This window comes from Euleptes europaea, chromosome 1 (genome assembly GCF_029931775.1).
Source record: "Euleptes europaea isolate rEulEur1 chromosome 1, rEulEur1.hap1, whole genome shotgun sequence".
NCBI classification, from domain to species: domain Eukaryota; kingdom Metazoa; phylum Chordata; class Lepidosauria; order Squamata; family Sphaerodactylidae; genus Euleptes; species Euleptes europaea.
Genome location: NC_079312.1, coordinates 91,979,684 through 91,990,308, shown reverse-complemented (window position 1 = coordinate 91,990,308; position 10,625 = coordinate 91,979,684). Strand labels below are relative to the sequence as shown.

Here is a 10,625-nt window from a genome sequence, read left to right as displayed (position 1 = left end):
AAGCTAAAAAATAAAATACATCAAGGGATTAAAACTCCCCAAAATAACAGAAACAATACCCATGGCTTTAAGAAAAGAATGCCTGCTGAACTCTGAGTGGCTGTTGGGAATTGCTAGGCAGCCACAACAATATTGCCAAACCTTGGTTTCTGTAACACAAAGCCATAGGGGGAGCAAGAATGGATAAGGAAGCCAAAATAGATCTAGAAAAGGTCCAACCTCCCTATACTGTCAAGTCCTCTGATGGAGGAGGACTTGTCAGGAACAGGCCCAGCAACAACTACCAGAAACCCACTAGCGACAGAACTCAGCCTGGCCCAACAGTGGCTACCACGCAGCTCAGCCCAGCCTGGCCCAGTCCAGTGTTAACCACTGCACAACTGGTTCCGGTCACTTTGCAGCCTGACCTACTGCTACTTGAGTTGCCAGGCTGTGCCTGGAGCTTGAGGGTAGGGAGATGGGCTGGGGTACATGGCATCTCATGTACTATGATGTCTCTTCCAGGCAAACCATAACCTTTCCACGATTCCTAGAGCCACCCAATGTCACTTCTGGGTTTTCCCCAGAAGTGATGTCACAGTGCACACAATGCCAACTTTTAATCTTTGTCCTACAGCCACTCAGAGTGGCAGTGGGGCAACAAGGGTTGCCAGCAGGAAGTGGTTTCTAATACGAAACCACTTCCGTCATATCCTAAAATAGGTATACTATTTCAATCTTTTTTTTCCTTTCCCACAAGTATTTGTATTGTGTAATTATACAGTAAGGCAGGCATGCTCTCCCCCCCTCCCACTCCACAGCTTAATCCTCATCATCATCATCATCATCCCCACTGCCAGCACCGCCCTGGCCCTTCTTGGCATTCTTCCTCTTGACACATCCTGGATGGCCACCACCATACGGCGAACAGAGGGATGAAGGGAAGGCACCCCGAAAGGGCCTTGGGGAAAGCACGCATGGTGCTTTGAGGGAAGATGCATACAGTGTCTTGAGTTCCCGAGATCAATCTGAATTGCCCCAGTGATCTCTCAGTTTTATTAAGGAATATTACAATGGAATAGCAAATGTCAGTCAGTGATTACACAATGGAACTAAAATAAGGCATACCAAGATTAATGATTAATGAGATCAAGGCATAGAGAAGACAATGACACATTCCTCTGGTAGCCAGCATCCTTGAGCAAACATTGGCTGTCTGTTACATAGAATGATGAGATTAAAAGAAGCTAATCCCTTTAAGGCTGCTACACTGAGGTCATTAGGTCACTATACAGTCAGGAGACTTTGGCCAGGAGCATTTCCATAGACCTAGAATTTGTTATGACCAATATTTCAATATGGCAAGAATCAGGGTTCTGTGGAACCAATATTAAAATGGCTAGGGTGTGCCCAGCGGCCAATTAACATGATTTCATAAATCTCTACAGAGGGAGAAGTCAATATGCTTCTGAGAATCCAGGTGGACAATGAAAGAAGGGATGTCCACCATCTGCTTCCTTATGTGGATGTGTCTTTGGCAGATGAGCACCCAGGCATGGATGGATTTGGCCAGGCTCAGCTTGAAGTCCTGGGTTTGGAGACGTCATTGCAGGAAATCCCCAATTTTCAGGCCCAGGATGTAATCCAATTTAATCTTGCCCTCATTCAGCACCCCACTTCTGACGAGATGGCGTAGCAAGGCATTACCCTCAAAAAGGCGCCTCTGATCCTTCTCATCCAGGATGAGCAGCTCTCGGTTAGCTCTGCAGATCTTGGCCAAGGTGAACTTCACTCGCTGTACTTTGTGCTTGTTCGGCAGTCCATACTCACCAATCAGCTTTAACTCCTGGTCAAGGGCCGCCTAGGGGTGAGACATGCCTTCTGATACACCCAACTCCTTGCAACATGCATTCTGGCCTAAAGAGACTGAGACCAGGCCTCTTGGCACCACCGGCTACAACGGCTGGAAAAGGTATACGATTTCACTCTTGTATTTCCATTTAATAGATTCAGTTTAGACCAAATATTATTCATCCATCCATCCATCCATCCATCCATCCATCCATCCATCCATTTGACTTTTATCTCGCTCTTTCCCAACAAAAGTCAGGTTCAGAGCAACTTAACAATATTCCATATCATTAAATAAAAACAAGAAGTTACAAACCAGTATAAGACTTTAAAACTTGAATTAGCAATTTGTCTAAAATAATGAAAAGATGGTGTCCTCAGTTATCCCCTTAACATTAGGTGAACAAGCAGCAGCAGCAGCAGCAATGGTCAAAATAACAGTAACAAGAACAGGGGCACAGCACAAAGCAAGAGGTCATGACCCTGGAAGGGTCAAGCAGGGAGGCCGATATACAATCATCGCTGCCCTCGATCATAGGCCCAGTGGAACATCTCTGTCTAAAACCATTGAAGTAAAATTTAATTAGACTGTTATTTCATATTATAATGTTGTGTGGTATTCTGTGTTTTTTTTAAAGGCAGGAATTAAACAGTACTATGGCACACTGTATACTGAATTTATGTACAGTGTGTTACTTGGATTAGATTAAGATAGTCATATTTTCCAAAGCACAAAATACCCCCAACAGTAATCCCCCACTCATTTCCTCTGCTCCAAAGCAATTGATTTTGACTGACCTTTATTTTCCTCATTCCTTAGCAAGTCTGGTACCCAGCATGTCATGACTAAGCATGTTGTTGCAAAAGATGCCATAATGGCATGATCTCAGTTGCTTATAAAAATCTTTTCAATGTTGGTAAATCAAATGTAAGAGGAAGACTGATTTCAAGCATATGTGATAGATCTGTCAAACAATCCGAAGGGGGCAGCGGAGCCGCATAGGAGCCAGCGTGACCCCCTACACCGGTGCCCATGCCACTTGCGCCTGTTCCTTCTAATTATTAAAAAGACAATGGTGCTTTCAACACTGGGACAGGCATGGGTGTTTCCCCATTGCTGCTGCAGCTGCCAATACAGCCCAGCAGCAGTGGGGCTTCCACGTTTATTCATTATTTGTTAATAAATGTTTTAACCCGCCACCTTTCTCCTTTACAGAACTCAAAGCGGCTTACAATTATAAAAACACATCAAAAGCAATATAAATAAAACACAAACTATAAAACAGTGGCAGGTTTCCTCACAGTTGCCCTGCCCCAGTCCCCCACCAGTGGCCATTCCACCTTCCTTGAGCCACTGAGGCTTTTCTCATTTTCTTTTTAATATCTCCAATTGAATATTGTCACATCAATGTACCGTAATAACAATATGTATATTCGATTCTCTGAATTCTCAGATTCCATTTTTTTTAAAAAGTCTCTAGCCTCTTTCCTTGTAGAAATATGCCGTTCCCCTTGTATCTCACAATGTATGGGGGTAGTGACTTATCCATTTTTAATCAAAGCTTGGGAGAGAAGATGAAGGACGAGGTCAGGGAAAATGGCTGCCACGTCAGTGGGGAAATCCAAACTTTTCCACCCACACAACAGCCATCAAGGTTTCACTGCAGCCTTTCCCAAAACTTCACAGCAAAGAAGGTCTGAGAAAAATCAGAGAAAAGCTGGGAAACCACAGGAACTGCATGAGCGCACCGCAATACTTTGGGGGAGCTAGGGAGGACATCTGAGGCAAATAACCCACATGGAAATGGCCAATGTTATGACTTCTCAGATAAACGAAAGGAAATCACATCAACGTGTTTAGGGAATATGTCTCTTTAACGGTTATTACGCAAAGCCTACCAAGATATCTGAAATGATTACTAAGCCCATTCTTCTCACTATTTCATTTTAATGCTCACTACCTTGCACTATCATGTCTTTTATATGGCCAAATCAAGGCAAGATTACAAGGCAAATCGAGGCAGCTTAAAAGCTGTATGAAAGAAAGAAAAAACGGCCATGCCCGTAATTCAGAAGTGATTTGTACAGACAATTTACATTAATGCTGCTGGAAAATATGCACGTAGAAACCGCAGGAGTAACGTCAAGGAACATGTCAAAAAGCCCTGCTAGTACATTTATAGCAATATGTAATGATTTAGTCAGAGCACATGTCAAGAAACCAACTGCTTAAAAAGGGGGAAAAACTTGATTGAGTGCACAAGGACAGAGTCTGAAGTGGTTTTGATCATTAAAGGGGCGAAAAGGGAGAGCCCTTCTGAACCAGAACACCGGCTCCATGTTATTAAGCATCAACATTCAAGGAACATTTTCCATAAAATAGCCTTGGCATTTGAAGCGAATGCCTGCGCCAAGTGAAAATGAATGGTTGGGTATTAGTTTCTCATGTGGGTGGTGGTTTATGGAGTGAACGAAGCTAAATTTCCTTCTGACTCTGCTGCTGTCCATCCCCATAACATGACTGAGGTGGCATTTTGGAGTATTTCAAAATACTGAAGTATTTCAAAAAGCATAAGTGTTCCCTTGGAAGGGGAAAAAAAAAATTAGGGATGCTCGGGGCCTAATCCTGAAGGCACAGCATTTAGGATTTAGTGCTGGGCTAAGTAATGCACAGCCGGAATGACACTGTGGCTTTGGCCATGGACCTTTGGGCCAGAAATACCTAGTAAAATTGCTTCTGCTAGGGGCCAAGAGAGTGTGCCAGATGAAGTCATTATTATTGGTATTTGTTCAAAACTTTTGTATTGGGAAGAAGGGAAGGGCACACCTATCTTAGCCTCTTCCTGGCCTTCTCACACAGCAGTACCATAAGCCAGTTTACTTCAGAAAAGTGGCTGGGAGCAGCATAGCTGTTCTTTCTCACCTGAGCCAGCTGCAGTGTTGCCAGTACCAGCTTGGGAAATTCCTGGAGACTTAGGAGTCGTGCAGTACCTGGGGAGGGCAGAGCCTGTGGAGGGGAGGAAGTGTGGTGGGTATTTGATGCCATAGACTCCATCCTCTGAAACTGCCATTTTCTCCAGGGGAACTCGCCTCCGTAGTCTGGAGATCAGTTGTAATTCCAGGAGAACTCCAGTCTCCACCTTCAGGCTGGTAACCCTAGCAAGCTTTGACCCATAATTAGGGTTGCCAACCTCCAGGTGGTGGCTGGAGATCTCCTGCTATTACAGCTGATCTCCAGATGACAGAGATCAGTTCCCCTGGAGAAAATGGCCGCTTTGTCATTTGGACTCTATGGCATTGAAGTCCCTCCCCTCTCCAAACCCCGCCCTCCTCAGGCTCTGCCCCCAAAATCTCCAGGGAGCTGGCAACCCTAGCCATAATATAAAGGGCTATAGGGATTCATCTTCTCTTCTCTCATTGACTCTCTTGTACAAGACATCCTTTGCACAGCGAACCTTCCCTTACGGGGGAATCACAGTAGAGAAACTCAATTAACTATCTTCTGCCTGCTGATATTTCCATGTAATGTCTCCCCTTTTACATTTCTCACAAACACACAGTTTAAACTCTGCTGTGGGAAAAGCCACATGAGGTGATTCAGAGGAGGGGGAAAAGCAGACGGAGAAGCAGTTAAGGATATCCCCCTCCCTACTTCTTCATTCCTAATAACCCTTTGAGAGTAGCTTTTCATTCTGAGAACACCCAAGAGAACTTCAAGGGGGCATACACCTGTAGTCTGAGAGATACCGATTACCCTAGACATTTGTAAAATTTCCCCTAGAACTGGGGGAGGCAAAGAAGTATCCCCACACAAATAAAGCTGGCATCACATTGCTCAAATCACTAGGGCATATTCACACCTAGCTGTCAAATCTTGGGACATAAAGTATACCTAATAAGAGGCCAGCATTTCAGCCCAGAATAAGCCAAGGCCCAGGTGGGGTGGAATGTCCGGCTGCGGAGGTTTTGTTGCTGACTTCATGCTTCCATTTGGGTGAAGGCAAGGAATAAATATCAGTGCTTCAAGAATGCAAGTTTAATTTTCTAGAACTAGAGAAGGGCAAAGCTCGCAACCAAAGCCAAAAGAAAGCAATGCAGGAGGCAGGCCAGCCTAAATCAGGGCTCACCGAACTTTTATTTAACAAGAGCGACTTCTGAGTAATTAAAAATATCCTGAGCTCCCCCCCCCCACCTCCCCGGGCATATTACCAAGTTTTGTTATGTGCTAAAAATAGAACATGGACTGGGAAGAGCACTAGAAATGAAGCTAAGCAGCACAGAGAAAAATCCAATGAAATGCAAGCCTTTTTTAAAGCATAGAGTAGATTTTTTCACAATTTTGTTGTGGGTCTACTAGGGCCTACACGAGCCATTCCACAGTAGCTAGCAAGTGACCAGTAGCTCCCAACCTATCTTTTGGAGACCCCTGAAAAAACCCGGGTGAGCAAATCAAGTCTTCAAATGTTTCTGTTGGCCTGCTTCAAAGGGGTGGAGGACATCAGGAATTGTTGTCAAGAAGACCCTGATCATCACCTGTACAGATTATACTTCCAGGAGGACAAAAACCAGACCATGAGTTCAATCCACCCCAGAGGGGAGGGGCATATGGCAGAAGGCACCTGATCAAATAATTCAGTATTGGGTTACAAGGATGTGCACATTTATTTGGAAGTAAGTCCCAGTAAAAGTACAACTTACTTTTGAATAAACATAGGCCATTTATGCATGGCTGTTTCCTTGCGGTCACCCCACTGACTACTTCGGGACTTTGCTTTGATTATGCTTGCATTTTCTGACCATCTGAGGTCACCTTGCTCTCCCCACACATTTCTGCATGTTTCCTCCACATTTTCTGGATGCTGGCTAAACATGAATCCAGAAAATGCAAGCAAAACGTGCAAAAGTGTGCGGGGAGAGCAATACGACCTCTGACAGTCGGAAAAGGCAAGCATAATCAAAGCAAAGCCCTGAAGTAGTTGGCAGGGTGACCGTGAGGAATCTGCCATGCATAAATGGCCTTAGTTGAGATCAAGCTCTTAGCCATCTGTGTACATGATGTAGCAACTATGGAAGTAAAGGTAAAGGTAAAGGTAAAGGTCCCCTGTGCAAGCACCGGGTCATTCCTGACCCATGGGGTGACGTCACATCCCGACGTTTCCAAGGCAGACTTTGTTTGCGGGGTGGTTTGTCAGTGCCTTCCCCAGTCATCTTCCCTTTACCCCCAGCAAGCTGGGTACTCATTTCACCGACCTCGGAAGGATGGAAGGCTGAGTCAACCTTGAGCCGGCTACCTGAAACCAACTTCCGTTGGGATCGAACTCAGGTCGTGGGCAGAGCTTTTGACTGCAGTACTGCAGCTTAACACTCTGTGCCACGGGGCTCCTTAACTATGGAAGTACTACAGAAATAAAACCAAATTAAATGCAAATATATGTATTTTAAGATAGAAAGAAAAGAACTCTTTCTTCCAAGCCATGTTTATCTGAATGGAATTCCATTAAGGATATGATTAGTATTGCAGTGTAGCTTTAGTATTCAGGCAGGAATCATTTTGTGAAGAGTTTGATGGATTTGATTGCAGCAGGAAAAAGAAAGGCTCCTGCAGAATTACTTTGGAGATTGTAATGGAAAAGGTAAAAAGAAATCACAGGCTGCCCTCCTGGGAAACAGCAGCTGTCATTAACAAAGAGGGAGCAACTTGTCATTAGTTCATGGCAGTGTGTGGCAAACTCCCTGCACTAAACATCTGGAAATTATTTATAGGGGAAATCTCATTAAGACTTTAGATCCTGTGACAACGCTAATCTATTTTATTTTTCCCTTTCTAGATTCATCAGCAAACATTCCAAAAGCAGAGGCCAACAACAAAAAGAGAATAATATCAAAAATAATATTTAAGAACATTACATATATTGTACAAAAAGAATACAGCATTATGTTTAATCAACAAGCCAGAAGGAGAGGAATCAAGAAGAAGCTCAAGTAGGAGGGAAAATGTCTCTCCAGTGAGTTGTTGTAGAGGATGGAATGCGAAGAGCTCATAAAAAGAGGAATTGGGCTAGCTGCTATCACATTTGGAAAGCATCAAAAGATTTGGAAAGCAAAAGCATGATGAGAAAAACAAAAATCTCCTATATATGAGGTAATTACCATGCCAGAATATTGATATGAAGATCAGTGGTTAGAGACAGAAGTATTTGTGTGGCATCTTAACTAACAGATTAGGGGAAGAGCTGTGTCTCAGTGGTAGAGCATCTGCTCTGCATGCAGAAGGTCCCAAGTTCAATTCCCAGCTTCTCCAATTTAACGGATCAGGTAGCAAATGATGTGAAGGTGATGTGAAAGACCTTTGTTGGGCCAACGGTCTGATTCAGTATAAGGCAGCTTCATGTGTTTAAGTGTAGGCAGGCATTTGCACAAAGCAATCCTATCATTTCCTCAATAGCTCTCTGGAAAAAACAAAAGAAATGGGATGAGGGCAAGTCAGTCCTACCAGAAAGAAATATGCAAGTAGCACAAAATGGACCTTTTGGCCAGCCTCAGAACATCAGGAGGAGATAAGCTTCGAAATCCTAACTCTCTAGCCAAGCAGCTGTAGGATCACGTAGAAGAACAAGTCATGAGGTATGTGGAGATAATCCCAGATAATGGGATTAGCCATGACTGATAGCATTCTGCAATAGCACGGAGTAGTTTATGTGATTGAGGTCCCAATTGGAACACATGGATATGATTACTGACACATAGGATTGCCAGGTCCCTCTTTGCAATCGGCGGGAGTTTTTTTTCTTCCGGCGGAGCCTGAGGAGGGCAGGGTTTGGGGAAGGACTTCAATGCCATTGAGTCCAATTGCCAAAGCAGCCATTTTAACTAGGTGAACTGACCTCTATCAGCTGGAGATCAGTTGTAGTAGCAGGAGATCTCCAGCCATCACCTGCATGTTGGCAATCCGAGCAATGGGCAGTAGTTTTACCAACACAGAACATGCTAGCGATTAAGAGAGTCAAGCCATTTAGGTGCTCCTGCGGTCCCCATGCCTCATTCCTCTCCGGAGATTGCCTTTACTTTTAAATTCACTTTTGGGGAGGATAGCGTCGTTATTGGGACAATAATCGCCTTTCCACAGTTGTACAATACCGCTGGCTATTTCTTTATAATCTGCTGCATGTAGCCAGCTGGTGCTTTATCAGTGAACCACAGCCTGTCTCTATGTAAGTGTTTGGACAGCAGTTGTAATGACTAGAAAGGAGTGCCTTGTGTGGTGACCCACAGATGACTCCCTAGGGTTGCCAACTGCCAGGTAGTAGGTAATCAAAAACTGGCTACAAGTACACAGAGAAGATAAGCAATCAAAATTATGCACTTGCGAAGCTGGCAATACAAGCACAAACTGAAGTGTAATGCAAAATGGTCTATTCAGGGGAATGACCTGTATATACAAAATACAAACAACAAAACGTGCTCAACAGAGCAACTGACAAAGACTGACCGCAGTACAATATCAAAGTCACAAGGTAAGTATAGGTGTACAGTTACAATTTCCCAAAGGTAAGTCTAGGTGTCAATAAAAGCATCTGCAATTCAGTCAGAAATCCAACAATACAAAAATGATGATGCATAGGCAATAGTCCAACATCCAAAATTGGTAAGTATCACAGGGCAACGGAGTACTATTCAACCGCAATGGGCTTCCGGTAAAATCCCCATTTCACAATCTTTTTCAAGCTTTCAATGTTTCCGTATGCCAATAGAACCTAAACAAAAAGAAGGAAAATGCAAAAACCTCCAATAACATTATACAGTCTTAATATCAAGTTTATTAAAAATTCCTATTATATACATACCCTTTTGGGAATAAAGCTTATAAGCTTGCAATGTGGACAACTTTCTGAAGCGTCTAAAGTGACTTATGCCAAGTGCTGAATATATTTTTTTCTCTTGATTCCACAGGTGTCAGTAGTTCGCCATCTTTCCTGGTGTTACCGTATATTTTGGTGACAAAGCACCATTACAATTTATAAAAAACTTGAAAGATCCATAAAAGAATTTAAGCCATTTGGAATAATAGTATCAAATAAAAAAATAAAGCGAGACTCTTGTTGTGACAATATTCTATCCATGTCCTGATTTTGAAAAGTCCTCCCTCGGTACTGCCATATAACAAAAAACTGCATTTCTGAATCAGAATGTTTAAGAGCCTTATAATGCTCTGTGAGTGGTGCCTCCAAATTCATATTTCTGATCCTAGATCTATGCTCCCCGATACGAAGCTTGATGGCCCTCTTCGTCTTGCCCACGTACAAAAGACCACAGGGGCAACGGATTAAATAAATAACACATTTACTGTTGCAGTTGCTAAAGTGTCTTAATGTAAAGGTAAAACCCGTTCTGATATCCTTGAATTCCTTGACAGGCAGCGCCTGCGCACAAGCACAGAAAAATGGCCACTTTGGCAATTGAACTCTATGGTATTGAAGTCCCTCCCCAAACCCCACCCTCCTCCGGCTCCGCCCCAAAAATCTCCCGCCGGTGTTGAAAAGGGACCTGGCAACCCTATGACTTCCTGCTGCCTTTGCTGGTGCCTTGTGAAAGTTTACGCATGTATGTTTTATAGGCTGCAGACCTCCCCTTCCTATACAATGCCTGCTTTATGCCCCTTGTGGTCAGAGACAGTGCAATCAGCTGCTGAGGGAGAAACGATGGTTAAGCCAGTAACCACATTTTGCAAAGGAGTGAGACATGGGAGAAAGGCTCAGAGATCATATGTGGGAGATGGAAATTTTACTTGTGTGAAG

General features: G+C 43.6%; 1 pseudogene; it reads right to left on the bottom strand.

Annotated features, from left to right (window-relative positions):
- Nucleotides 1–801: 801 nt before the first annotated feature.
- The window catches only part of LOC130475842 (40S ribosomal protein S9-like), a 61,969-nt pseudogene continuing 52,145 nt past the window's right edge, over nt 802–10,625 (bottom strand).